Source organism: Vidua chalybeata, chromosome 16 (assembly GCF_026979565.1).
Source record: "Vidua chalybeata isolate OUT-0048 chromosome 16, bVidCha1 merged haplotype, whole genome shotgun sequence".
NCBI lineage: Eukaryota > Metazoa > Chordata > Aves > Passeriformes > Viduidae > Vidua > Vidua chalybeata.
Genome location: NC_071545.1, coordinates 11,082,964 through 11,109,546, shown reverse-complemented (window position 1 = coordinate 11,109,546; position 26,583 = coordinate 11,082,964). Strand labels below are relative to the sequence as shown.

Here is a 26,583-nt window from a genome sequence, read left to right as displayed (position 1 = left end):
AACAGATTTGCAAAAATCACAGTGATTAGTGTAGTTAAAAACGCTTATGGAGGCTAAAAGGACAGCAGTCATTCTGCTTATTCAAAGCTTCTGCTGAAAGCAGTTAGGAAATTTTTGGTGCTTTGAAGTTTGCCTTTGGCTTACCTTCTCTTATAAATGAAAATGCAACTTAATTGTGATTAATTAGTTACCACTGTGTCTATCTGCTTTGCAGTAATATTTCACAGTATGGTTTGCTGCATGTTTTTATTCATACGATATTACTATTGTATGAATAAAAGATTCATAAGGATCTCACTTTCACTGAGAACTTTTTTTCTCTCTTAAAGACTAATTGGATTAACTTTTGATCAATTCCTCTGCTATACTTCACTAATACTTCTAGATTTAATATACAGAAACATAGAGATCTTGTATATTCAGAGCAATAAATAAAAAAAAAAAGAAAGCACATAATTATTGCCTAAAGAAACAGTGAGAAATCCAGCTTAATGTGCATGAAAATTGATATGCACAAGAAAAGCTACTAAAACTTTGTTTTGGCCAACCAGATAAAAGTGGGAGCGTGACAACTTCCAACAGTGATGTTTTCCCTAAAGAACTGTTATCTAAAACCCAAACATTGTTTTCTAATGACGGCACTATTCATTTCTACTGATGCAAGGCTTAGATGCATTTATGTAAATTCTTTCTAGGCTCTTAAAAACCAAAAGCAATCTAAAAGGAGAACTGCTTAAAATCTCACCTGGGAGGCACTGCCTTGCTGTCCCTTGCTGGCTGGCAGAAACATTTTGCCCATCAAGGCAGACCCTTTTGTGAGTGAGCTCAGCAGAGAGCGCAGTGTCTCATTTCTGTGGCAGAGTGAGCCCTGGAGAGCTGCTGTGGCACTGGACCCTGTGGGCACATGTGACTGCCCTGCACATACGTGCTCATAATCCCCTAAGCTGCAGCCATACGCTCTCATTGGAGCTCTGGCAAAACCAGGGCCTGATCCTGCCCTGCTGTGTACCCTGCCCCTGGTTGTGAAAGGGTTTGGAGAGGTCTTTTTTTGGAAAGGACAGAGGGAAAGGACACGCTGTGGTTCGGGGAACAGTTCAGCCTTTGGTGTCGTTACGTAACGGGAGACAAACAGCGGCTGCATCAAACTCGGAGAGCTTTGGTACAGGAAAAATTTGACCATCAGAGCAGCTACTCTGTGCACATTAACAGAGTCATGGCCAGAACGAGCCAAGCTGACAAAAATACTGTGTTAGTGAGATGTGATTTTCTTCAGAGCTGCTCATCGCAGCTGTGTACACCAGGAGTCATATCCCCCACCTCAGAAACACAATGCTGTTTACCAAAACCCTGCAACATCCACTTGGCCTCTGAGATTTAGACAGTAACCAACATTAGACCTGAAAAAGAGCCAATGTGAGCTTTAAAAAATACTGTAAACCTCAGAATTCTTTTATGCGTTCAGAAGAAACATTTTAATTATGGGGGGGGGAAATCATGTAAGGAAAATGGTGCTGCTCTATCATCTGACTTTAATGAGGTGGTAGGTAAATGTAAATTCTTTGCATTTGAATAAAAAGCCTATAACATCATGATTTTATCTGTTTAGCTTGAATACAAATAGTCCTTAAATAATTTGCCTTTTTAAACTGTGATGAAGAAATAATTTATGTGTTTTCCTTCCTCCCCAAAGCAGTAAAGTTTAATACATGATTTTACTTACCAACCATAAAGGAGTTGACCCATAATATGAATGAAGAACTTGTCTTTCATGTTAGCATGTGAATCTTCTTTGGTGTATGTAATATAAATGTGTTTTGTTATTTTATAACATTAGTTTCTTATTTTTAATTTTGTAGTTTCTTAGAAGCTAAAACTTCACAACAGGACTCTGAGATAGGCAGTAAGGTTAACACCTGAGAACTTTTTGAGTGTGGTATTCATGATCTAAGTATTTGCTTAGTTCAGTTACTTTTTGTTCCCTTTGGCTAAGCTTCTATTGTTTATATTAAAGTTAACCCCCCCCAAGTCTCTATTTACAATGTCTATTACACAGCAGCTCTGCTTGTAGGTCCCTTGTAAGTATTTTCCATTAGATTTTCTATTGTTGGAGATTGGTCAAATTGTTAAATAAACAAGCACTTCTTTAATCTCTGAAGTAATATTTCTTTGAGGAGACAGTGTGGGCCAGCCCAGGATTATGACTTTTCCTTTTTTATGGTTTGTAATATTTCATACTTATCACTTATTTGGTTAAGCCATTATGTATGGTTTGTATTTTGAAACATGGAGAAGAAAACCCAAACTGTATTTTGATTTATATTTCATAATACCAGTGACAGTTGGGCATAGAACTGAAAGGGAAGTGTGCTTTCCTTTTGAAATTCAGACCTCATAAACTTTAGTGTATCAGCTTTTTGCAGGAAAAAAATGCAGAGATTGGGAGATGGAATAGCACTGCTTTGGTCTCCAGGGAGAGCAGGAGGTAATAACGTGGCTCCTTCGAGTCTGCTGCTCTCCTGGTTTTATAGAGGCAACTGCTTGCTCTCACAGGCCCCGCCAGTCCATCCCTTTTCTCAGGCTGCAGTGCCCACAACCTAATACTTTTTCCATTTTCCTGGATGGGTTTGTCCAGCAGACTTTCTGCAAGGTTTGTTTGAGTGTAGAGATACGGAATCCCTGACACAATTATGCTGTGTAACTACAGCTTGTAGTAACAAGTGGCAGTTATCACCTGGAGTTACCTGGGGAACTTGTGGGGCAGAGGAGACTCTTGTGCTTTGACCATAAAGCACATTTCAACAATATCCATACTTATAGAACTTTCCCAGATATTTCTTGTGTTTTCTGGCCTCCCCAGAGCAGTGAAGTTTAAGATACGCTTCTACTTATCAGCCATAAAGGAGATCAAGCCTAAAATGAATGTAAATCTGTAGGCAGATCTATGGATGGGGTTTTGTGCTGAGACTTGGTCCTGGCCACACAGCTGCAAGGGGACGGAGGGAAATGTTGAGGTTTATTTCAGTGGCTTATTTTTTAACTCTGCCTCATTGCGAAATCAGCAAGCACAAACCTCGGTGAAGGCTGAGCCTCTTCTGTGACCTGCCAGGTAAATTAGCCCAGACCTAAAAAACACCTTTAAGCACAAGCCAGATATTTCTGCTGTGCACATGAGAGAGGTTCAGCTGAACAGTGTCTGGTGTGAGCATGAAACACACAGAGAGAACATAATGCAGGGTTTTTTTTGTCACCACTAAGCAGCAGGGATCACAGAAGCCATGGAGGCCTCCTCGCGAGATTTCAGATGCAGTGTACTGTTCAATGCTTTTGGGTTGATTCATACACTGAATTAAATGTGGCAGTTCCCTGTCCATCTTACCCCAATTATGTCTCTCATGGCTGATGGTTCTATAAAGTTAATGCACAGCCCTGAAGTTCATAATTACAGGTAACTTTGTTAATATGCAAATAGGATATGAACAGTGCAGGTTTTTGTTTACAGAATAATCTGTAGTGATTCAGATGTTTAAGTCATTATATGCTTAAGGTGCTGATGTCCCTAACATGCTCCTACATCTAACTGATAGACAATTCTAGTAGTAGTTTTTACTTACACAAGCTAAATAAGACCAAAACAAAGTTCTGTTCAATTTTGTTTGACATTATAATGACTTTTCAAAGTTCACCTTCCAGGAGTGCTCTGTGCAGTAACTTAGGCAGAGTCAGTGATTCAGGTGAATTAAACAAATCACAAGGTTAAAGTAAAAGTAGTTATTGAGGACTGTGGTTGCCAGAGTATTATTTTTATGAGCTGAAGTGGTTTCATTGAAGCATCACTACAATATTAGTGAATTAGTGGGTGTGTTTCAGCCCTTCATACCCATGTGCAGAGTGTCTATAAAGAGTGGTTATTCCTATAAAGGATTATCACATCTATTCCTCAGTATACTTTTATCTTAAGCTGGTACCTTCAAAGGAATTCAAGCAGTTGGTGGTTCATGATAGAGAGACTCTGGGCAAAGATCTCCTGGTTCACTGCACAGAATGAAGCCAATCCCCACTGACATTCCTTCTCTATTCAGTATTACTGTTTTAAGTGTAAAGCAAGGTGTAGTATTAATGGGATTCATTCAAGACTGTTTATTTCTGTTTCATCTTAGTGTGAATATTCAGCAAGTTCATATTTGGTCATAACAAGTCTGAAAATGCTTTGGTAATTACATAAAAAAATGAAAGTGAATGTGCAAATCAGCTGAGGTAAGCAAGACATATTTGCACATTTTAGATTAGCTGCTTTAGCACTGCCTTTTATATGGGCACAGCTTTGAGTCCCTTTCATTTTTCATCTGCTACAGTATTTCAGGTTGCATAAACTTTGATGGAAAACTTTAAAAAGGCGACCACAACTGTACCAGTGCTGCAACCCCATTAATCATACATTCATTCCTCAGAACCAGCGTCTCTGGTTTGAGGAATTCACCCAGCTCTCCCTGAGGGCCGTTCCAGATGAGCTCTGGTGAAACCGGCTGTGGAAGCTGGATGTGTCACAGCCCTGGCACAGCCTCTTTTCTGCTGAGGGCCACCAGAAAGCGAGTGGCACCTGCTTGGTGTCCAGGTGGGACAAGAGAGGAGCTCATTCTGAGGGGCACTCAGTGCACTGAGCAGCTGAGGCAGCTCAGGGTTGCTCTCCTTGTGCCAGCTCCATCATTACAGGAGTGGGAACCTCCTCCTTCACAGCTTCTTCCTCTGCTGACGTGACCCGGGATCCTCATGTGATTTTCAGTGAAAATCCCTCAGACCTGTTAACTCTTCTAATTCATAGAAGCTCCACTAAGTATTCCAAGCTTGTGGTTCATGTCAGTAGCATGCCTTTTACTTTATTTTGAAAAGACCATAATTCTGTTTCAAAAACATGGGTCTGTGTACAAAACCTAATAATTGCATATCAGTAAGAGTGGGCAAGGCAGGAATATTTGTCTTTTCTAGTCAGCAGGTTTTTTAACTTGAGTTCCTTTATATTTGACCCTGATTGGTGTGGCCAAACTGCTGAAACTCCGCTAGGTCACTGCTTGGGAAGATATATTAGAGATGTTCTTTGGTGTGCCTGTGTGCATCTTTTGTCTCTGCATTCTTTGGCTAATTTTATTAGCTACTGTTTGAAAATGTCATTAGACATCAGATCAGTTTATTTAGCTATTGTGGGCTAATCCAAACATACAGGATATAACACACAGCTCCTGACCTTTTCCTGTTACCAGGCTTGCAGCAGCTCTTTCCTTTGCAGACCTCAGGTGGGAGGGAGGGAGGAAAGGGCTTTAACCCTCTGGGTGTGTTTTGTGAAGCTTACAGGACAGGCTGAAGTCACTATAGCTCACTTCGCAGCACAGGAGAAACAGGAGAAAGCACAAGGAAAGGAAAAAGTCCAAGGTATTACTCTCTTCCTTAATAAATTCTTGGCTGCAGTCTCCCCACCCTTCAACCCTTTAAAGAAGTTGTAAAGCACCAAGTTTGCAAGCTCCAGACTGTGGTAGTGAGTAGGATTTCACAGTCAGCTGACCATGAAGTGCTACCAGCTTCTAAAATCTGCTTGACTGCATATTACTTCTCGAAGCCTTCCAGATTTTGGAGAAAATTGCTGCACAAAAATCTTTGAAGATGAGGTTGAAGATTGAGGAGTTAAAACATCATTTCCTCTAGCTGTTCATTTTACTATTGCCACTTTTGATCTATGCTCATGTGAAAAAACAATTTATGAATAAATCTCTACCACAAGAGTTATTTTGATAACATAACTCTCTTGTTCATGGCAAATTTTAAAGGGAAGAAAAAAACAGAGGAAGAATACAATGAAAACGTTGACCTTAATGAATGAAAATTGGACTCTTTGTACTATGAGAAAATTAGATAATTATGGCTATAAAATCCCATGCTCAAAGAATGAAAATAAACAACATACACAGTGTGTGGAAATGGGAGTGAGCCATTATGGTAAGACAGATTCACTGAGATCTTTTCTCTGTAGTAATTCTTAAAAATGTGGGATTTTTTTTTTTAAATTTAAGGACTAAAACCATCCTGGAGAATGTTCCTGGAGTTCAGTAGCAGTGCAAGAGATTGGTTTACAAACATTTCACACCAGGAAAATATTTGGAAATCAGTAATGTGGTGTTTGGCCACTACAATTATAAGCAGCAATAGATGCAATTTTTGTTGCATTAGAGCCATCTGGCAGGTTAGTGGTTCATTTATCTGTTACCAAAGATTTCCTAGCCAGGAAATCTACTTTGCAAAAATTCCATATTTTAGGCTGAGTCTTCTTTTGATGGGAAAAAAATGATTAAAAAATAGCACGTCAAAACAAAGGGTTGAATCATCAGTTAAATACAGCACAGTAACACTGCAAAATGTGACTCTGTTTCTGGATTTTAGAATGAATTTTCCTTTAAGCAGTAGCTAAATGGTTTCCTTAGATTGTTCGTGTGTTGCACAAACCAGATCAGATCTTAAAGTTCATAATTTTCCCCAGAGTGTCTGAAATCCTACTACAAAGAGTCCTTTCGTCTTAAGAGTCTGACACCAAGTAGAAATAAAAGGCTGAAATAATAACACCACTAACTTGGTTTAATTAATTGTCTGTTTCTGTACTTAAGCTTGAAGAGTGGAAAGTGTTGCTTTAAAGGCTACCTACAAAACTGGTGAATGAGCAGCCACTCAGGGTGCCACTTCAAAGGGAAACACCCAAAAGAGCAACAGAAGGGAAGCTGCTTTTGAATTCTCTCAGTTCCTCCTGGCAGCCCAGGGCTTGCAAAGGAAAACAACCCTGAAATGGTTATTTTCTTTTGTGTTAGTTACATAACCAGCTCCCAGCAAATAAAGCTGGAGGTGGAGCAGCCATACAAAGCCCTACTTGTAACCTGTGCCTGCCATAGCTGCACAAAAGAATCTCACCTGAATTTAGGCATTTTTCCTTCCTGGCCAAGGGAGATTCCTTACACTGTCTGCAGCTAACCTGATAAAATTCAGGAGCCCTGTGTAACTCTTGGTTGCACTAGTGGATATTTTGTAATTTGAGGCTTCATGGTTAGTCTAGATTTGTACCTTATTGCTGAAGCAGTCAAACAAATCTTGGTTTCTACCATTTTTTATTTTTCAGATTTCTCTGTATGCAATATTGTAATAAAGTAAAGAAGCAGGGGAAGGTGACTGCAAAAGGGAAAACTGGTTTATACAAGAGTGCTCAGTCTTCCCTTTGGGATCTAAAAATCCTGCTTTCATGTTAACCATCCTGTACCACCTTTAAACTTTGCCTTTGCAGCCATGCTGTGGCTTCCATAAAGCAGCATTTGGGATGTAGGCTGGTCCTTCCCTGCTGCAGATGACAGCCCTGGCTGGTCAGCAGCCTTTGTTCTGGTCTTTGTGCCCTCTGCTTGTCCTGTCAGCTGGTGGATCCTGGCTCTGCCTCCCTCGCTGTTTCCTTCCCACAGCTCTGTAATGGCCTGCTCTTGAGTTCGGGACTTCAGTTTGTGATTTACTAATTATAAAATCCCAGGATTACAGGTGTGCTGCTTTACTGTCCTCAGGTGTCAGCTATAACACTGCTGCTAAGATGCCCTAGTGCCCTCATTCTTAAAGGGTGATTAGGAGACCAGTCTGAGAATAGCTGTAACTGATGAAAGGATCGAGAGAATTTATACATTTGGCAGTTCTAACCATTTTTTACACTTGCTTTATAGACCTGGAAAGGAGGGACTTGCAATAAATATGAAATTCCAAAAATGTCAACTGTGCCCAACTTCTACAAACTTTATTATCATTACCTCTGTAAGAATTAAAAGTCAGTTCATGTACTCCAGAGCAGCAAATATTGTCAGACAATGTGTAATGGAAATTTCTGAGAGCCAATATTTAACATCTTGAAATGAGAAGCATCCAGGATAACTTTTGAAATCGCTTGAATTCACTATATATTACAACAAAATATGAAGGTAAATATTAGGGTATTTTCATCAGATGGCTTTAAATTAATCTTTGGATTTCCTTTAAAAAAAAGAAATGAAGAATCCTTGAGTAATGGAGAAACAGGGTGCCCCTCATATTGCTCTCACTCTGAAGTATGATGTAGAGAAAAATTACTTGGAAGTAGTTCCATTTCCGTGTTTAAACTCTTGTTCTTTGAGTCCAGAATTATCTGGTGTAGGCCTTGATACTCTGGGTAGTTAGATGCATAAACAGAGGCACAGCAAAACCCCACTGAAATTAATACATCTTGTGTGGCCCGGGGCTCTGTCTCATGGGGCTGTTTGCTGGGGGTTTGTTTATTTTTTAACTGGTCTAAAATGTTTCCCAAGTATGTGACATTCCATAAATGACAGATCAGTAGCAGCAAACTTCAAACCCTCTTACAAAGTAGCTTTTCTTGGCTTTGTTTAGGAAAGTCTCTTTGATTCTGCTTGTACTTAATGTGCTGCTGGGTAACTGTGGAACATGCATCTTCTTAAACCAAATTCAGAGAGTACCATGAACTGACACCTGCTTAAGTCTTTAATTAAAAGTGGTTTAATCTCCAACAATCTCTATGTACATAAGCAGAAAATATCTGTGTTTCATGTGTACTTTGAACTGCCATTCATTTAGAAATCAAAGATTTGTAAATGAAACACAGTATGCCAGACATGATGATGTTTGACTGGAATCTCTCCTTGTTGGCATAGCCTGGATTTCCTGGTGCTGTCGACCCCCGGGAATACATTCTTATTAAAAATTACGGAGAGAGGGAAAAATATAGAAGGTAGTCTTAAAAAAGTGTGTGTATCAACCATATAAAAAATAAATTTAGAGTAGGCAAACGCATAGTGGGACCTGTAGTGGAGAGTTGCCAGTGGGATCAGACTTTTGTAGCTGGGTATCTTGCAGGTGAGTATGTTGGAGGAGCCATTTCTACACCAACTCTAGGTTTTGGGATGACAGATTTTTTTTTTAACAATAGCCTCTAAAAGAGTGGTTGCCCATGGAGCTGCATGCATGTAATGGGTTTATGACTGGCCTTCAGTGAAGAATTTAAACTTAAAAGCTTGTCTTGCTGTAGCTGATATCTTATTCAATATATCTGTTTTTATACACAGTCTCTAAGATTAGTGTGGTTGAGTATATTGAAAGTAATAAAAAACAGACACAGAAAAATTGTTGCATGTTTAAAGAAAAAAATCATAAAATGAAAGAGGAAGTGCATCATTTATTATAACACCATGTAGACTAATGAAAAACATACTGCAGGCTGGAAATTTGTTAAGAGCTGAACTCAAAAAGTTTCCACTCCCAAAAAATGCCTTGGGGCCTCCAGCTGTAAGCCTGTGGCTAAAGAGGCCCTATGGTAAACTGACATAAAAAATAATACTCCATAAACAGTCAGCTCCTGTTTCACAATAGCTGGAAAGATATTTTTAAGAAGTATTACTATTGATGCTGACTGTACTTTATCAAAGTAAAGAGAGGCAGTGCATTTAACTAGAACGTTAAATTGGGAGTTGAACATTGGGCACCAAAATGTTTATTGTACATAGGAGAATATGAAAATATGAGGTGACCTGCTGAGAGTAACAGAACAGCAGCTGCTACTGGCAGAGCTGGAATTAACATTAAATAATTCCTGGCTTCTCATCCTTTGCTCATTAGACTGGGCTGTACAAGTCCCCTGTTCCTCTCCACGCTGAGCAGGTGCCTCCCCTTGTACCCAAGCACGTTCTTTTGTTGTGTGCAAATCCCCCTTCAGAGTACTGGTGTTTGCACCAGCAGTGTTCACATGAATGGAATCAATTGTCCTCTTAAAGAAGACAAGGTGAAGTTTTCTGTCTGTCCTTTAAATCTAAACGGATTAAGTTTAGATTAGAAGTCTTTCCTAAAGGTGCATCTTCCCTGCTGAGCCAACCGGGGCTTGGCTTTGCCTTTGCCTTTCCCCTTCTCCCTGCTGAGCCCTTGTTAATGACACTCATTCCCATGGGCTGTGGGCTGCCAAGGCGAGCTGAACTGTCAGGATGCTCTCCCAGGAAGGCATTGCAGCCTCCATTCCTTCTTCACATGGCTTGGGAAGCAGTTTGCAGAAGTAATGCCAGTTAAACCTTCTGATGTGTCTCCAGAGGTGAGAGATGATGGGACACTTCCACACAGTCCAGATTTAGAAAGACTTAGAAAGATGTAGTAAATTGAATGTAACTTTATGAGACTGTTTAGGTGATCTTTGAGAAGGACAATCTGAGAGTTGATATCATTTATCTTAGCTACATCTTCAGTCACGACTTGGAAATCCCGTACCTTTTTACAGAAGTCAGTATCAGGTCTAGAAATCCCAGTTTTGGTAAATATTTTCACAGTTTTATATTGATGAAATAAGCATGCACAATAATAAACACACTGTATTGCTACAGCTCTACTTACCTGAGGTGCAGCCCAGGAGAATGTCAGTCTGAGATGGAGCCACTGGGAGGAGAAAAGGAAAAAAAAAAAAAAGAAAAGGTGAAACAGTTACTTCTAGGAAATGAAAACAAAATTTAATCAAATCTGGTAAATATAGATAACTTTCAATTTTTTGTCTTGCATCTCCCTATACCATCTCTGTGTAGCATCTGTAATACCCAGTGTTTTCATCCAGTGATTAGAAAATCTGTAACATAATTGTTCATGGTGTTTGATGCTGTAATGCCTCACAGTGGGGCTGATGGTTTTATTTACACTTGTGAGGTGAAGATTTTTAATAAAAGCTGTAGACTGATCTAAAAATAGAACCATAACTTTGTTCTCCTCATTAAAAATGTCATGCTTGGTGGATTAAAACTGACATGTAACAGTCCTGATATGAAATATTTGTTCTGTAATATGAAACCTCGATTAATGTCACGTTGGTTTGTTACTGTTACAAGTGGTGGGTTTGGCACACAGTGTCACCTTAATTTTAAGTGAGTATATATTGAGTATAAATTAAGTGTCACCTTAATTTTACTGAGTATATATTTGCTCCTTTGCATGCTATGGGGAAAAAATATAGAGAATTATATTTTATTTCATTATAAGAAGTGTAATATATTTGTCCACTCAAAATTTGTAACCACAATTTGAATATCGCTTTAGGTAAGATGCAACTTATCTAAAGGAGATGAAAAAGTAAGTAAAGCACTAATTTCCATATGTATTGCAGTGGGAAAAAATATAAACAGGCATACGTAAGGAATTGAAGAGATTTGAGCTGAGATTAATGATTGAACAGTAATACTTGTAGAGAAAGGCAAACTTTAATGAGAGTAGATGAGTTTTCCCCTAAAAAAAAAGATTAACTTGTTCAAGGGTACTTAATTATGACTGAATTTTGAGGTAAGTAGAATACTTAATCTGGGAAAAATGTTTTAAGATAGCTGCCTGTACCACTTCAGCCACTTCATTCTTTTTTGTATTAAAGTTGTATTGAGAGATGCAGAGCTGGTCTGTAAAAGATCTGATCTCATTCTGATGCACTTTTTGTCTACTATTAGCACCAGTTATGGTTTTTACTACCACATTTTGCAGTCAGGGCTCCCCAGCTCCCCTGCTCTCCTTGGCCTCTCTCTGCCCTCTGTTTGACATCTTGTGGTTGGCATTCAAGGGCCCAAAAAAAACCACAGTGCAACCAGTATTTTGCTTGCAATTTTAGTTTCATAGTTTGACGGAGAATAGTAAATAGAAGGACAAACTGTTACTATTTTTATGTGGTCTTGCTCTTAAGAGAAAGAGATTTCCCATGTGCCACACAGGTGGAAATGCCCAGCACCAACTCTGGTGGCTGTAAAACCCTGCAGTAGTGGCTGGCTCATCACAGTCTCTGGCTGGCCTCATTTCTCAAGAACAAAAATAAATCAGCCACAAATCCATGCAAAGAAGGAGCAGCTGTTCTGTTCATACTTCCATGCAAATTCAAGTCACATTCAGGGAAGTAGTGGGACAGCTGCCCCGTGCTTCGGAGCAGAAACTGACTGTGGAGAGCTTCTCCTGGTGCCTGTCACTGCTGAAGTCCCACCTGGACACAGCTGTGACACATCTGGAGCTCTGGGAGCTCCAGCTGTGTAAGGACAGGCTGCAGGAGATGGCTGTCCCTGAGTAATGCAGTCCTCCAGTGCTTCAGTTGTGTCCTGCGGCCGCATCTCCACGTGGGTACGGGGATCACTGGGATTAGACATGTGAACTGTAGAGTTCAGCTGGCAAAGCTGCACAAGTTTCTTTATATGCATAGCAAGGTGCAGTGCTGAGATCTGCATTCCAAGGACCACTGCTGTGTGCTCATGGAGCTCTTCGGGCTGGGTTGGAGAAAGGTTCTGTGGTCACCCAGCAGTCTCCAAAGAGCAGCTTTGCTACTGCTGACCTGCTGCAGCTTCCCAAGGATAACGTGGGACTGACTCACTGCTTCCCTCCCTCGTTACTCAGTAGCCCTCCTGCATTGATTCTTTTGCTTTCTGATCCTTGCTGTTGAAGTACAATTTCTTTTACGTAGTAAACAAAGTTTCAGGATTGATTAAATCACAACATGAATCATAATGGAAATCCTCAGCTATACACAGGGCTCTTCACATCTATAAGTCTGTGGAGATGAATAACAAGTTCTGTAGGGACAGCCTTAAAGTGGGTTTGCAGTTTTGCTGGGAGCTGAACTCACTGGTTTTTGTTTCAATGTAGTCAAGTTGAGTGGAATAAAATGCTGGTTAATCAGTTTGAAATGAAATTGTTGCATGGGCAGAATGAGCATAGTTATTTCTAGATAGCTTAAAGAATGGAGTATGATTTCAAAGGTCGTGTGTAATTATACTTTTATTCATGAGGCCTGTGATTTATATTCTAATGAATATAATTCATGTATTGTATTAATCATACAGAATTCTGAATCAGAACATAAAATTTTGCAGTGCTATAATTAAGAAAAATGAAAGTGATAAGGAGTAGCAGCTATGTAGCTAATGAGGGAGTTAATTTCAACGTGTGTTTTAGGCCATTAAGTACTACAAAGCAAGAAGTGCTGCTTTGCCAGCACAAACCAAAGGAAGGCAGTTCAGTACCACTCCCTTCCCCAGCCGGCATCGCTGGGAATACCGGAGAGCTCCGGCTGGAGTTCCGGCAGTAGCTTGCACAAGAAATGTGCAAGAAAATGTAAATCACTGGTGCAGATTATTGTTTAGTAAAGAAAACATTTCGTATTCTGCATGTGGACATAAATTTTTCTCTATGCAAATGTTTTTATCCTTTCAGGTTGAACTAAGTTTTACAAAGTTATAAAGCCAAGAGCTCAGGTGTTTTTTTCTGTGTATCAGGACTCTCCAGAGGCTGGGATCTGCAGGCCATCCAGGACATCCTTGTTCATGCTGTGCTTTGCTTTTTGGTTTTTTTTAAGAAGTCTGAAGCATTTTCCTTGTGTGGTTTTGCAACCCCCTTTTTTTTTTTTCCCAAACAGCAGGAGTCCTATCACTAGATCAAATTTGGAATTCACTGCTTCCAACAATTGTCTAATGGATCCACATGTTTACACAGCATGACACTGGCATCCAGATAGTGTCAATCAGTACTACTGTTTCATGCTTCCTCCCTGCTTAAAAAAAAAAAAAAAAAAAAAAAAGAAGAAAAAAGGGAAAAGTACAGACACCTTTTTTCCCGGTACTCAGGGGAGCAGTGAATGTTTCAGCCACCAGTATTCTCTCACAAAATTTTGGAAAATACTTTTTCCATCTGCTCTAACTGAAAATGCCAACTCTCAGGTATTTTATCAGTACATATTGTATCAATAATAGATCTTAAAATCACAGAATCCCAGAACTGCCTGGGTTTTAAGAGACCTTAAAGATCATTTACTTCAGCCCCACTGCTGTGGACACACCAGAGCAGGCTGCTCAGAGCTCCATCACACCTGGCCTTACTTCCAGGGATGAATGCTACGAAACGGGAGACTGGAAAATAACATTTCCGGAACCCAATCCTTTCTTCCTTCCTGAGACTCCCTGCTGAATGAAAACTCGATTATCTTGTAGTGCTGTGCCCCTAACGTGCAGCACCCACACCACTGCCTCGATGAAGCTCCAGCTGCTTCTCCCTGCCACTGATGTGTCCCTGTGCTGATGTGGGCATTTGTGTGGCCTTATGGTGAATCAAATCACCCAAAGGATCTTTCTGAAAACCAGAGTAGCCAGGGGCAGCCTCAGGCACTTGGCATTTGTGTAGCACAGGAGGACCTTTTGTAATTTACTTGCTCGTGTGTTTCGCCAAGTGTTTGATTCCTGTTCCCCGTTATTGGATGTAAATAAATCAGTAGCAATTACTTGGCAACAACCTTCCACGGTCATTTGCTCTGAAGAAACAGTCCCTGGTAGCATTAAGTGAAGGAAGGGGGGTTTGGCTGGGACACCAGAACCTTTCTTTTTTTTAATGTTCTCATGGGATCTTTCACTTCCACACAAGCAACTGCCTGAACTGGCCAAGTGGTCTTGATTTAATGTTCTTTATGAACATGACTTGTCGCAGCTGCAGGATGTCATAACCTCTATTTCCTTAGCTTAGATTTGAAATCTGGAGCCATATGATTCAGATGAACCACAACTGCCCTTGCTTAATTTAACTTGATGTATTTGTTTTGAAAATACCGTTGTTCACTCCAAGTTTTAGTTGCTAAACAAATTAAGCTGATCTGCACTGGTAAATGGGGAATACTGACCAGCTTCATTGAAAGCTCCAGTAATCTTTTAACTTACCAGTACTAATGAAAATAATTCATTAGTGTAAACTTAAAAAATCAAAACTTGTTTTAAATACAATAATTAGAGATTGTCCCTGAGATTAATGTAGCTCTGATGCAAAAAAAACCCCAAATTCCTACAAAAATAATTGTATGTTGTACAGTATTTCAGGGAAGTACAGTGAGCTCGCCAAAAACTATTGCTGCAGACAGGATTCAGAGTACAAGATGATGAGCAGACTGGGTTGGCTTTGCCTCCAAAATTTGATTTTACAGAGCTCCTGTTCTTGTGCAGCTTAGAAACTTTTGCATTTGAAGTAAAGCCAACTGGAATTGTAAAGATACTTATCTTATTCTCTGGCCCCATTCAAATCACCAGAAAATATTAAGGCTGACAAGCCTAACTTCATATGCTTCTCAATTAATATTTTTATGTTAGATTATAGTACACACAGATTTGCACAAGTGCCAGGTTTGAAGTCACTCAGCTGGTTTCCAAGTGGCAGATGCTGCCTTCACTACTGTATGTCTGCTCTCCACAATAGTAAATATTAATGTCCAGAGTTTAGTGTCTTTCTTTGTAACTTGTTGCGTTTGAGAAATCTTAATTTAGTCCATTTTAATATGAGACTAAACTTTTCAGTTCTAGGTTCACACGTACAGTGTGTGTCAGCTCCCTGTAACTCTTTGTTATTTTTGGCATTTTGTCTTCTGTTGAAATTTATGTCCTTTTTGGGTTTTTTGTTGTTTTGTAAAGTATGTTTTTAAAGTCACTCATCTAGAGTAAGCAGGCAGAATAAAAGCAGTGCCACGTCCTTTCTAAAGATACTTGACTGTGTGCTTTAGATGTGTAAAATGAAAAAAAAAAAAGAGAAACAGTCTTTGCCATGGCTGTAGTCTGTTAAATAGGAAAAAAACCACCAAATATTCCCCATCATTTGCAAACCCACCCTTTTATTGAAGAGACTGAGACACAGCAAAAGTGGAAAATCACCCAAGAGGGTTTGCTTGTGCACACAGTCACTGAAGGTCAGTCTCAATTGCTAATATGTCCTATGAGATTTTTCTTACTGCTTCTTATATAAATGAAGATTAATTTACAGGCTCTAATTTGTAGAAAATCTTTTTACGATGAAGTTTATAAATGCCATAATCTAATTATATTCTTAACTTCCACTTTCTACAACTGCTTGTTTGTAGTGGTATTTTGTAAATTTTCTTATTTAATTATTCATAGATGCTCAGAGAGACTAAACAAAGTTTGAGAGCTGGGATGCTTTCCCAAATGTAGTTTAGAGCTGTTGGCCAGTCAGTGAACTGCTTGTGCAGTCTGAAATAGAAGTAGCCCCAGCAGCACCTGCTGGAACAGCATCTGCAGGATGCTAAGTTTGGCAAATCAACACCTGTGTGTTGGTACCGTGCAGGTGGATCAGTGTGAGGGCACCCGCAGAGTTGCTTCTAATTGTCAGGTGTGTCTTGTGGAGTGGAAAAGCGCAGAGGAAATTGTATTCAAATACTGAAAATTACCTTACAATTAATATGCAGTTTTACTTGATGGATTTTGGGCAATTCTGCTTCCTGTCAACCTGTGTGGACTGAGTGAGGTTTCTTTTCCTCCTCCTATTTCCTCTCCCTCCCAGGGTATTGCAACAAACTGGTTCTGAGTTTAGTGTAAGGCAGTGGAGCCATTCTGGATTTAAAAGCTGGTGTTGGTGTCTGGAGGCAGTGCTATGGCTCAGGACTTGGCTGAATTCCTTAGCACTGGTTCCATGACCAGCTGGAGCAGTTTCTTGCACTTCACCATCCTTTCTTTTTTTGACATGGTCATTGAAAGTTATTTATGCACGCTAAGATTTAACCCATCCCATATCAGACTATGCAGTGTCACAGCCTTATAGGCTGACCTGACTTTATTTATATTCACACACACATAGAGCTGACATTTCACACGTATCTCTGTCAGAGCTGCAGAGCTGATGGCTAAAGAGCACTTTCTGTAACCTGCTGACAGCTGGATGGCACCGTGTGTGGCCAGGCAGCTCCCAGGAGGGGATGTGTTTGCCCCTGGCTCGCTCGGCGAGTTGAGCACGGGCTCTTTCCTGCCAGCAGCCGTGTGAACGTGACCACCTCCAGACACTGGGATGCCTGCACTGCCTCTGGTGCTGGTACCTGCCTGATGGCACGTGGTTATCTCTCAGCTAACCTGCTGCTGGGACACAGAGCTGCCTTCCAGTCTGTTGTCAGTAACAGAGGTTACTGATTCGAAGGTGTGCACCTTCCACCAGAGGGGAAGGATTGCGGAAGGGAGTTTGAGGACAGGATGGTGAGTGGTGTGGTACTCAAGCAGGGAGAAGCTGGGGGTGGGCTGAGAATGTTGTTGAGACAGAAAAGAAGAATGGGATTTTGCAAGAAGGAGGAAGTGGTGTGGTTGATTTGCCACATCACAGTTCTCAGTGGCCCACCCATTTGTTTTGACATAAATACCTACTCTGGAGCTATGTCGAGGCATGAAGACGACACGTACCCTCACACTTGTGATCTTCAGGGTTTTTTACTGCTCTTTGAAGAGTGAGCTTGATGTTTTAATGTTTTGTTTGGAGACTCAAGCATTTAGATTTGTAATTCTGCCCTTCAAGCCATTTCCCTGATCTACCTTGCAGAGTAAACATTCTTTTGTTCTGTTTCCCAGACTTCCTTTTCCTTGTCTTTGCTGTTGGCTTAATTTTGAGATATGATATTCAAGTCAAGAGGTGTCTCCTTAGGAGCAAAAAAAAACCCCAACAGCTAAGGGTTTTAGCGAGCTAACTATTTTCTCTGTTTAGAAGCAGCAGCTTACTTTCCAGTATTCTGGAAGTCCTCAAACACAGATCCTGCCAAAGGCACTGACTTGAACAGCAGCAGTGCTTAGAAGAACATGCTCAGGTTTTCTGGCAGCTCTTACAAGCCACTTAGAATAAACAGGCACATTGCTTGCAGCGAGTGCCCCATAGTTTGGAAAGCACTGCTGAAGGCAAATTTGTGAAGAATTTCTTCTTGTGGTTATAGTTCTCCATTTTCATGTCTTCTACAGTGGGTCCAGTTTCCTCAGGGTTTGATATCTAGGATCTTAATATCAAATCTGGAATTAATACAGCTGTATTTGGAGACTAAGACATTTGCAGGGTTCATAGCAATAATTCAGTGTGTGGCACAGTGGGGAACTCAGTGTATTTTAAACATTCTCCCCCTGTGCTTGTACAGATTTTTATAGTTGAATTGAGAATTTATAACATGCTGGGTCTCATATTCCAGGTCTGTTTGTTTCTAAATCTATACACAGAACATGGACTAGGTCATAAATTTTTGCAGATGAAATGAAGGCTGATTAGAATTTTAATATTAAGGAAGGAAATGGCCTTGGGTAGTGCACTACAGAGCAGAACAGGCCTTCTGTTAATACACAAGAGTATTACTGTTTTCTTGAACTTTGCCTTCCAATCCAATTACGACTTGTGCCTAGAAATCATAACTCTGGTGCCTTCCAGTTGATAATGTTGAATGTTATCCTTGTCCAAGCTTATATAATTTCCAGTACTAAAAACAATCTTGATTATAAAACTGCTAGATAATATACTCTTAAAACTGAGTTATGGGCAATAGTACATGGTCTTTGTTGATAAACAAAGCAGTCATGATGGTATATCAAATTGACCCAGTTCTGTCTCATTTTAAATTAAATGAAATCAAGAGTTTTTTCTTGGGACATGCAATTCCTGTGATGACATATTGTGTAACTTATACTTCGTGATAAGAATGGAGACAGAGCTTTCAGTGTAAATGATTTTTTTTTTTCTGAATCAAGCAAAATAACGGGAATCTCTGTGTTGGCTTTCATTTTAAGCACTTCTGTGATAGCATCATGCTCACAGTATGAAATGAGCTCATCCAAGGAGTACTTCCAGCCAGTTCCCTTATCAGCGTAAGCCATCGTAGCTCAGAACGTGTCCTCCTGGATCCTCCTCCCCTGCCCTCACTGGTAACTGGCTTGGACCAGATGCTGCATAATTCCTTGGATCTGTATTTACCATCCCTTAGCTGCACAATTCCCTGGATCTGTATTTACCATCCCTTGGCTGCACAATTCCCTGGATCTGTATTTACCATCCCTTGGCTGCACAATTCCCTGGATCTGTATTTACCATCCCTTGGCTGCACACATCTTTGTTGCACATTTACAGCACAAAATATTATTACTGAAGTGTGGAATCACATTCTGGTATTACTTCATGAAAATCGATTCTGATTCCTCGCTACTTGAGAGCATGTTATTAGCATAGTACAACTAATCATTTTCTTACAAAAGAATGACAGTTGTATCCTTGTTTAGATGCTGCCTGTGTATTTATAGGATATAAATATATGTAGCCAAATGTGGTGGCTAAACTTGGCTGCTTCTCCTGCTGCTTTCTGTGGTTTTGCTTCACTGTCCAGAACAAGTGACAACATTTTCAACTCTCTTGCACCCATCACCAGGTTTTGTGAGACATCCACTCTTGGCAGAAAAAGATCAATGCAGATTTGTTTATTTGGGCCTTTAAATTATATAGCAGACTTTTATCATTTATTATCTATCTCTAAGAAGTTTTGTTTATCGTTCTCACACCATTAAAACATCACATTAGTGGAACAGTCTGAAACATATTTATCCCACTCTAAAATCTCAAGGGGTTGTGCACAGGCTGTTATGCAAGTAGGTTTATTTTAGATTTCTTCCCTTTTTTCTTTAATCACTTGTGTAATGTGTTTGAAATGTATGTCTGATGTTGATTCCTTTTTGTGTTCCACTGGGGGCATTTGATTTTGCAGCTAAAAGGATTGAATACTAAATGTTCTTTTTGCATGGGTACATAAAGAGGGTAGTTTCTTCTTTCAGTCAGAGAAAGGCATTCCTAGGATTTAAAGCCTGATAAAGTAATAAAAAATACAGCAAATCCAAAAAGGCTAAAATACTAATGTATTTTTATAATTTGGGGGTTTTTATATGGAGGTAAATCAGAGCAGAAAGAACAAACTATATGAGAGATACCGTTCCAAATGAAGAAATTAGAATTATTACATTGTGGTTTTGCCTACAAACACTTTTTATTTGTTGAGTTACAGTTCTTAATTACTCAAAATTGTGAGGGATTTCGTGTCAGCCATGTGAGCTGTGTGAGCATTCCAAACTGAATTAGCATTATGAGCTTTCCATGTATTCTCAGTTCTTCCCCCTCCTCAATTCACCTCACTCAAAAGCTGAGGAGAAGGGAATGTGACTGAAGGTCACTTTCTTCAGTAGGCCAAAATGCAAAGCTTAAGCCAGTGATCCAGCAGGCATCTTACACTAAAAGCTCCTCAAATGATCCAGGCATCATCCAAAATTCTGGCATCAAACCAGGCAGTTGGTGACACCCAGCGCTCTAAAACCGACCACTACTGCTTGTAGTGACAGACACGGGCAAGCAAAGTGCTCCATCATGTGCCACGAGCAGTGTTTCTGTCCCTAACCCTGGAGATCTTCCCAGCCAAAGTGGTACCTGCCCTGCTCAATGTGGTCCTTAAATAACCAACCAACTGCAGAAGAAAGTGGTCACACGTGTGTGTAGCCCAGAGTGTCCCCATGAGCACTGAAAGAATTTTGCAGCTTTGTTAGACATGTCTCCACCTAAGAGTTTCCAGAAGAACTGCTGGGAGTGCAGCTACCACCTTCACCCATCATTCTTCCTGAAGGATGATGCTATATCTAAAGCTTGTTCAGGCAAAGACATCTTAGTCTTATTGTAATAGGTTCTAATTATTCACTTCTGCAAGATCCCTGCCTGGGAGTCACCACAAGCCAGATACTCTGTGAACGATTAGCCCAAGAAGTTCTTAATTACTGTGGAGTCACTCCAGCTCTTTAAAATGTATTGCCTGTACTGATACCATAAATCCATTTTCCTCTCCACTTGCTGTGGAGCCCTTTGTACCCTGGGTTCTGTGTTAATGATGGCCCAGAAGTGCTGCTGTGGCTTATCCCTCATGCTGCTGGTTGTCATCTACAGCTGAGCACGTGCCATGGGGACACGGCTACAAAAGACACTGATAACCCAGCAGGTCAGGTATTATATGGCCTAATTTTTAAAATTCTGATTATCACTCTGGAGAAAGAGCCACAAAAATGCTATGGAATTGTCTGTCTTTGTAGTGGATTTTGTGGCTTCCTATTTGCAACATTTGTTGCGAATAAATTTTTGCACTTTGGCCAAAACAAGACTGTTTTTATGACTTTACTTCAAAATGTGTTGAAAGCTTGTGTTGCTGTGTTATTTATTGTATAGTACTTAAATAACTTTATATACTGAACACATGCTAAAGCAGAATTCACAAATGGCATCTCCCTCAGTGTAACTTCAGAAGAATTTCAGAAAACCTGCAGTTGGTGTCCTGCTGCAACCACGTAACTTTGCAAGGAAGACAGACATTCTAAAAGCTTTGGGACAGAATTAGGAAAATTATAAACACTTGAAATTGTGACAGTACCAGGAGCATTAAACCTAATTTGACTGAAATCCAAATACAAACCTGAATCTAAGAAGCTAAAAAAGTAATGAAAGATACAAGGCTTTTCCTAGGGATGAAGGATTTCAGAAGCCTTTAGAGGTCTGTGTGCTCTGTTATATGGGTTATGTTTCTAACACCTCCCAATGTGGATCTAAAGTAGTTTTTTATTTAAAAAGGAAAGATATACAGGCAGTTTGGCAGTAGATCTACTCTTCGAATAGATAAAAATGCCTAAAAACCTCTTGACAGTTGCTTGTAAGAGGAGCTGTATTAGATACTTTTCTCCTTTTATTTCTAGTAAATTTATTGACTGAACAGCTGAGGAGGTGTTTCAGGCTAATTACCCATTTCCAAGCAACAACTGTGTCTCAAGTCTTTTGATCATGTGCCAGTTTTAAACTGAAAACAAACCTTGATATGACTGCACTTTTCATTTCTTTAGACTTTTGTAGTCTTTTTAGTCTTTCACTTCTTCAGTCTTTTGTAGTTAGTCAGAACTTCTGCATAGATTTTCATATGTGTGCTCCTGCTGTCAAATGTGTGTTCCTTTCATTTGAATGGCATAGACATCCTAAACCAGCTCTGCTTACTTAAGTGGTAGAGTCTTTTGCCATATCAGTTCTTACAGCATGTATGTCTTTTCCTGTTAAAGCACTCCTATTCCTAAAACATTTCCCATTATCACTGGTGTCCTGACAGCAGTAATCTCTTAGGAGGTCTAATCTGAGACCAGGTTAAAAAAAAATTTAAAAATCCTAAAATCCTGTGAGCTCAATTTAACTTTTGTTCTATGGCGACCAAAGGGTAAAAGAAACCCTTTTAAATAAATTTTTTTTTCTTTCTAAATAGATAACTAGCCAAATGCATTTCAAGTATTTGTTCAACTGATCAAATATTGCTTTAGGTTCAGAAAACAAATTAACCAAATGTTTGAAGAATTAGACATTTTGTACCTGAACAATTCTCTGTGTCATTGCTTCTGCACTGATGACCCTGAGTGCTGTGGTCAAAACAAAAGACCTTTTCCATGAAAATAAGTCAGACAAATGTTTAGTTTTATTTTTTTGTTCTTCATGAAACAACTAAACTGTGGAAGTTCACACTCTTTTCATTTTATCCTTTTACTTGAGAGAAAGTCACACCTGCGTGTCAAATGTAAGTCCTTACTTCTTCTGTAGATGCACTAATTGGCTGAAATACACACATACACATATATATATATTTGTACACATGTATTTGGCAGAAACATAACTTGATAGTTGAACATTAGTTTGAATTTGGGATAAACATTAGTTTGAATTTGAGATAAACATGTTTCTATGTATGTGGGCTCAGAAAGCAGAACAGTCTGTCCTGACACTAAATAAACACAGTTCCCAGGTGGAAATTCTCAATTAAGATGTCTGATTAACTTCTAATTCAATGGTTCTGCTTTAAGATCCTGGCAGTGTTTGAATCACTGTTATTAGCTACCATTCTTCTTTCTGCTCTGGAAGTAGAAGCTGTGAACTCCTTTTTCCCACTGTTAGGGTAAGATTTTCTACCAATTAGCTAATAACAGGAGTGGACTCAGAGACACATGGGCACGTCAAAGACATTTTTGCATGCTAACTATGATGAAGAGTTTTAAATAAAACTCTTGATGAAGAGTTTTAAATAGATCAAATTAAAGTTTTGGCAGTAAGATTGCAAAATCTCAGTTGATTCTTACAACTGCTCTGTTCTGTTCTGCTGGTAGTGTCTCCTATCACAGAGTGTGCTTGCTCTGTGCTTACACACTTGGGTGATTATTGGATATTCTGTTTACAGAATTGTGAGGCTTTTTTAGAGGTTGCTAGAGCTTAATTCCTAACAGGCCACTTGCTTTGAGTCATTGCTGAACTGGATGTTGTGATGCAAGTCCAAAAGGAAAAGCAAAGGGAAGGACAGAGGATGACAACACTTGCTGTTCTTGAACTGCCCTGACCACATCTTGCAATATGTTTTTATTTGTACAGTATATGAAGATAACCTGTTTTCTTTATTATATTAGGTATCTTAATGAAGTTCTGGGTATGAGTTATTATTAGATGGCAGCATCTATTTGTTTAATTAGCTAAATGATACAAGTGAAATTTCATTTTGAATTCAGTCATCATCTGTTAAACTGCTGGAGCAGTTCAATAATTGACTGCTATCATTACCCACTCCAAAATGAGCAAGGAAACCCATGAATTTTTGCCACAGAAGACTTGTTTCTGATATGTTTATTGAGCATTGGTGTGTGGGCAATGAGTGAAGGGGATTTTCTTGCTCATTTGACACTGCAGGAAGCAAACCAGCATCCTCTCACTTGAGTTGTACCTTGAAATGGCTGCAAAACCCTGACAGCTCCAGTGAGAGCTGCCTGTTTGTTCCCTGGCTGTGCCTCAGAGTTTCTGATGGGCAGGTAACCAGCACCTGTGCTGGACAGTGAAACACTGCAGGTCAGGGAGTCACAGCTCCAGCAGCCAGAGGAGAAACCAACTGAACCAGCAGCTCACCTGAGAGGATGGAGAACAGAGGGGAACTTCCCTTTTATACAAATACTCTCAGCATTGTGGAAATGTGAGTCCTGTACACTGTAAGACATTCTTTAATTGCTACACTGGTTGTCTGTTGCCATTTAAAAAATTTACTTGCTTGTATCTGCAATAAATCAAAATTATATTTTTCTGATAATATGAAACACCTGAGTTCAGGCCACTGGAAGCAAAAATTATGCTTTCTGCCTTTACTAGACCTCTGCTAATGTTTTGAAATTAGAGGGAAATAATTGAAAGCCCAAAACAGCAATGCAAAATGCTACTAAAGAGCAACAAATACCAAAAGATCTGCGGTAATTTGAGAGTTGACAAGCTGCAGTTCATCACCCCAGTATGTAAAAGGTAGGATACACATCGAAACATTACGTGTTTTACACTTCTATGTTTATTTTAAGGAATAGTGTCTTCAGCCAGAGGGTGCAAAAAATGGGATCCCACAAGCTGCACCTCCATTTGCTTCCACCTTTCTATCACCTCCTCCTTTTGCTGGCAGAAATGTTCACAGTGAATCAAATTAACAAAGTGATTTGGTAATAAAGTAACCTTTGTGAGGGGACAGAGAGGTAATTTTCACCCAAATGGGTGTACAAAACTGTGCAAACACTTGTGCCAAGGAAGAGGTGGGAGATGGAGACTGTGTCTTTTGGCAGTGGTACTGACTTATGTAGGTTTAAATTGGTGCTAAAACTATTACCTGAGATTTTTATTCATAAGTGTAAAGCTTTCTTTAGAGCCTAAAGAGCAGCATTTGGTTGTGTAATCTTTCACTGTAAGCAGAATATGCTCCATCTAATTTAGAAGCACATTGTTTGTTCCACTGCAGTCACTATGTGGCTGTATTTCTTCCATTAAGTTAATAATCTCTATTCCATATAATATGAGTATTCTAGTGTAAGGCAGGCAAGGAAGAAATCAGAGCTCTGTGTAATGACATTAAGCTTTTAGGTTACAGACAGAGTAAAGGACTCACAGCTGCTTAACATATGCCCTCTGCCTGAACTCGCTTTATCACTTGGTATCTGACTGCTCTCAACATATAAAAAGTTGCTGTGATTGATAGTTGGTTATACAGTATTTGTCAGGGTGAACTGAATCATTATGTGTACAGATTCAGGAGTATAAAAAAATAAAGCTGAAAAAAGAACAACAAAAACTCTGACATCTTTCCCATTCATTAAGCTTTCCTAAGGCAACTGTTTTTGTTTGCAGGAGTTAGTGGTTGCTGGTTTTTCTAACTAGCAATTGCTGAGTGATTTAGAGTACATCTCTGCTCTTTTGTTTGGATTTCATTTGCGAAACCATTTAGAGTTATAAAACTGTCAACTTAAGAACATTCTATATATTTTGCCAGTGAGGGCCTCCTGTATGCAGAGTTTATGCATTTCTCTCCATTTTGTGTGCTGTTTGAATTCTCAGTATATATCAGTGTTGTTCTTTTTCTGGTTGTTCAAATAATTCCCACTGCCTTTTATGAGCAGCAGAAATCCTTGAAGTAATTATGAAATTGCATCTCAGATCAGTCATCAGATATTGCTAACCACAACATCTCACCCTTGGCCAAACCTAGCCCAGCAATGCAGTAATAGAATGTTCTGCTGATGCTTAAAAACACTTGAAATTTAGAAACCCTGACTGCAACTAGAATTGAATCATGCACCTAAACATTAGAAAGCATAAACCAGATCTGTTAATTATGTTGATTGCAGTAGTTAAACCACAGGATGATACCTTCCTAAACTCTCAGATGCCCTAAAATAACTACAAGCTAGGAGTTGAAAAATGTTATGCAAACTTTTATTACCTACTACTCGGAGCTTTGCTCACTGTTTGTCTCCTGCAGAATTCCTTTGGTGGCTAAGCTCAGCTTTACATTGTGTGGAAGCTGTGGGGCCACGGTCTGTGATCATTCTGCACAACCTCAATCTCTCCTGGCCTTGCTGCTGGCCCTGTTTCATGCATTTCATGTATTTATTCCAGATTTTCTATTCCTATTGTTCATAAAGTATAGCAGACTTAAGTCATCAAGTACTTAAATTATATAAATGTGGCTGTGACAACTTTCTGTAACTTGAAAGTTGGAAATCTGTCATGAATTTGCACCACTTATTGTTCCTGGATGCTTGGTTGATCAGGTACAGTGGGAGCTTTTGGAGTCAAAAGTTTTTAAGGTTCAATGACAGATTTTAGGAAAGCCTTAAATAACTGAAGAGTTCACTCAGTGAATTTGCAAGAATCTGTGCAGGAAGTACAATGTTTTGTCTTTGCTATCTTAATAGAAAAACAGGTTCTGGTTTTCCAGAGTTCCCTGTTGTCCTTGACTTCACATTTCAGTAACCATGCTTCCTGCATCCCTGGCAGGAGATCTTATCTCCATTTTCCACCTTATGACCTTCCAGTACAATTTTAGCTCCCAGTATTGCAAGGGAAATTATTATTTTTTAAAGAAGGTTTTAAAAAAGAAAAGAAAAATGAGGAAAATTCTTTGTGAAACTTGTTCACAAAGAGACTGCATTTTTACTTAACATGTTTTAGGAAACATATTGACTTTGACTTCAGTCTTCAACAGAGAAGTATCATATCTGCTTGCTCATTTCACATTCACAATAATGGAATGTTTCTCATTAAGAGAATAATTTTGATTGTAGTTTAATTTTTCTGTTTCAAAGTATATTTTATTGTTTGCAATTACAAAAAGAAATACAAAGCTTTTCTCTTGCCTTTCAACAA

General features: G+C 39.4%; 1 protein-coding gene across 5 annotated transcripts in view; it reads right to left on the bottom strand.

Moving 5' to 3' along the window:
• Positions 1–26,583, bottom strand: part of GPR146 (G protein-coupled receptor 146) — a 49,354-nt gene that overhangs the window by 17,214 nt on the left and 5,557 nt on the right. For 4 of the 5 annotated variants that reach the window (XR_008433675.1, XR_008433674.1, XR_008433673.1 and 1 more), the window contains exon 2: positions 10,429–10,470. The gene's annotated coding sequence lies outside the window, so the exon portion shown is untranslated. Of the gene's footprint in view, positions 1–745; positions 883–10,428; positions 10,471–26,583 lie in introns of those variants that run through there. The other variant, XM_053957096.1, reaches the window with a different exon arrangement.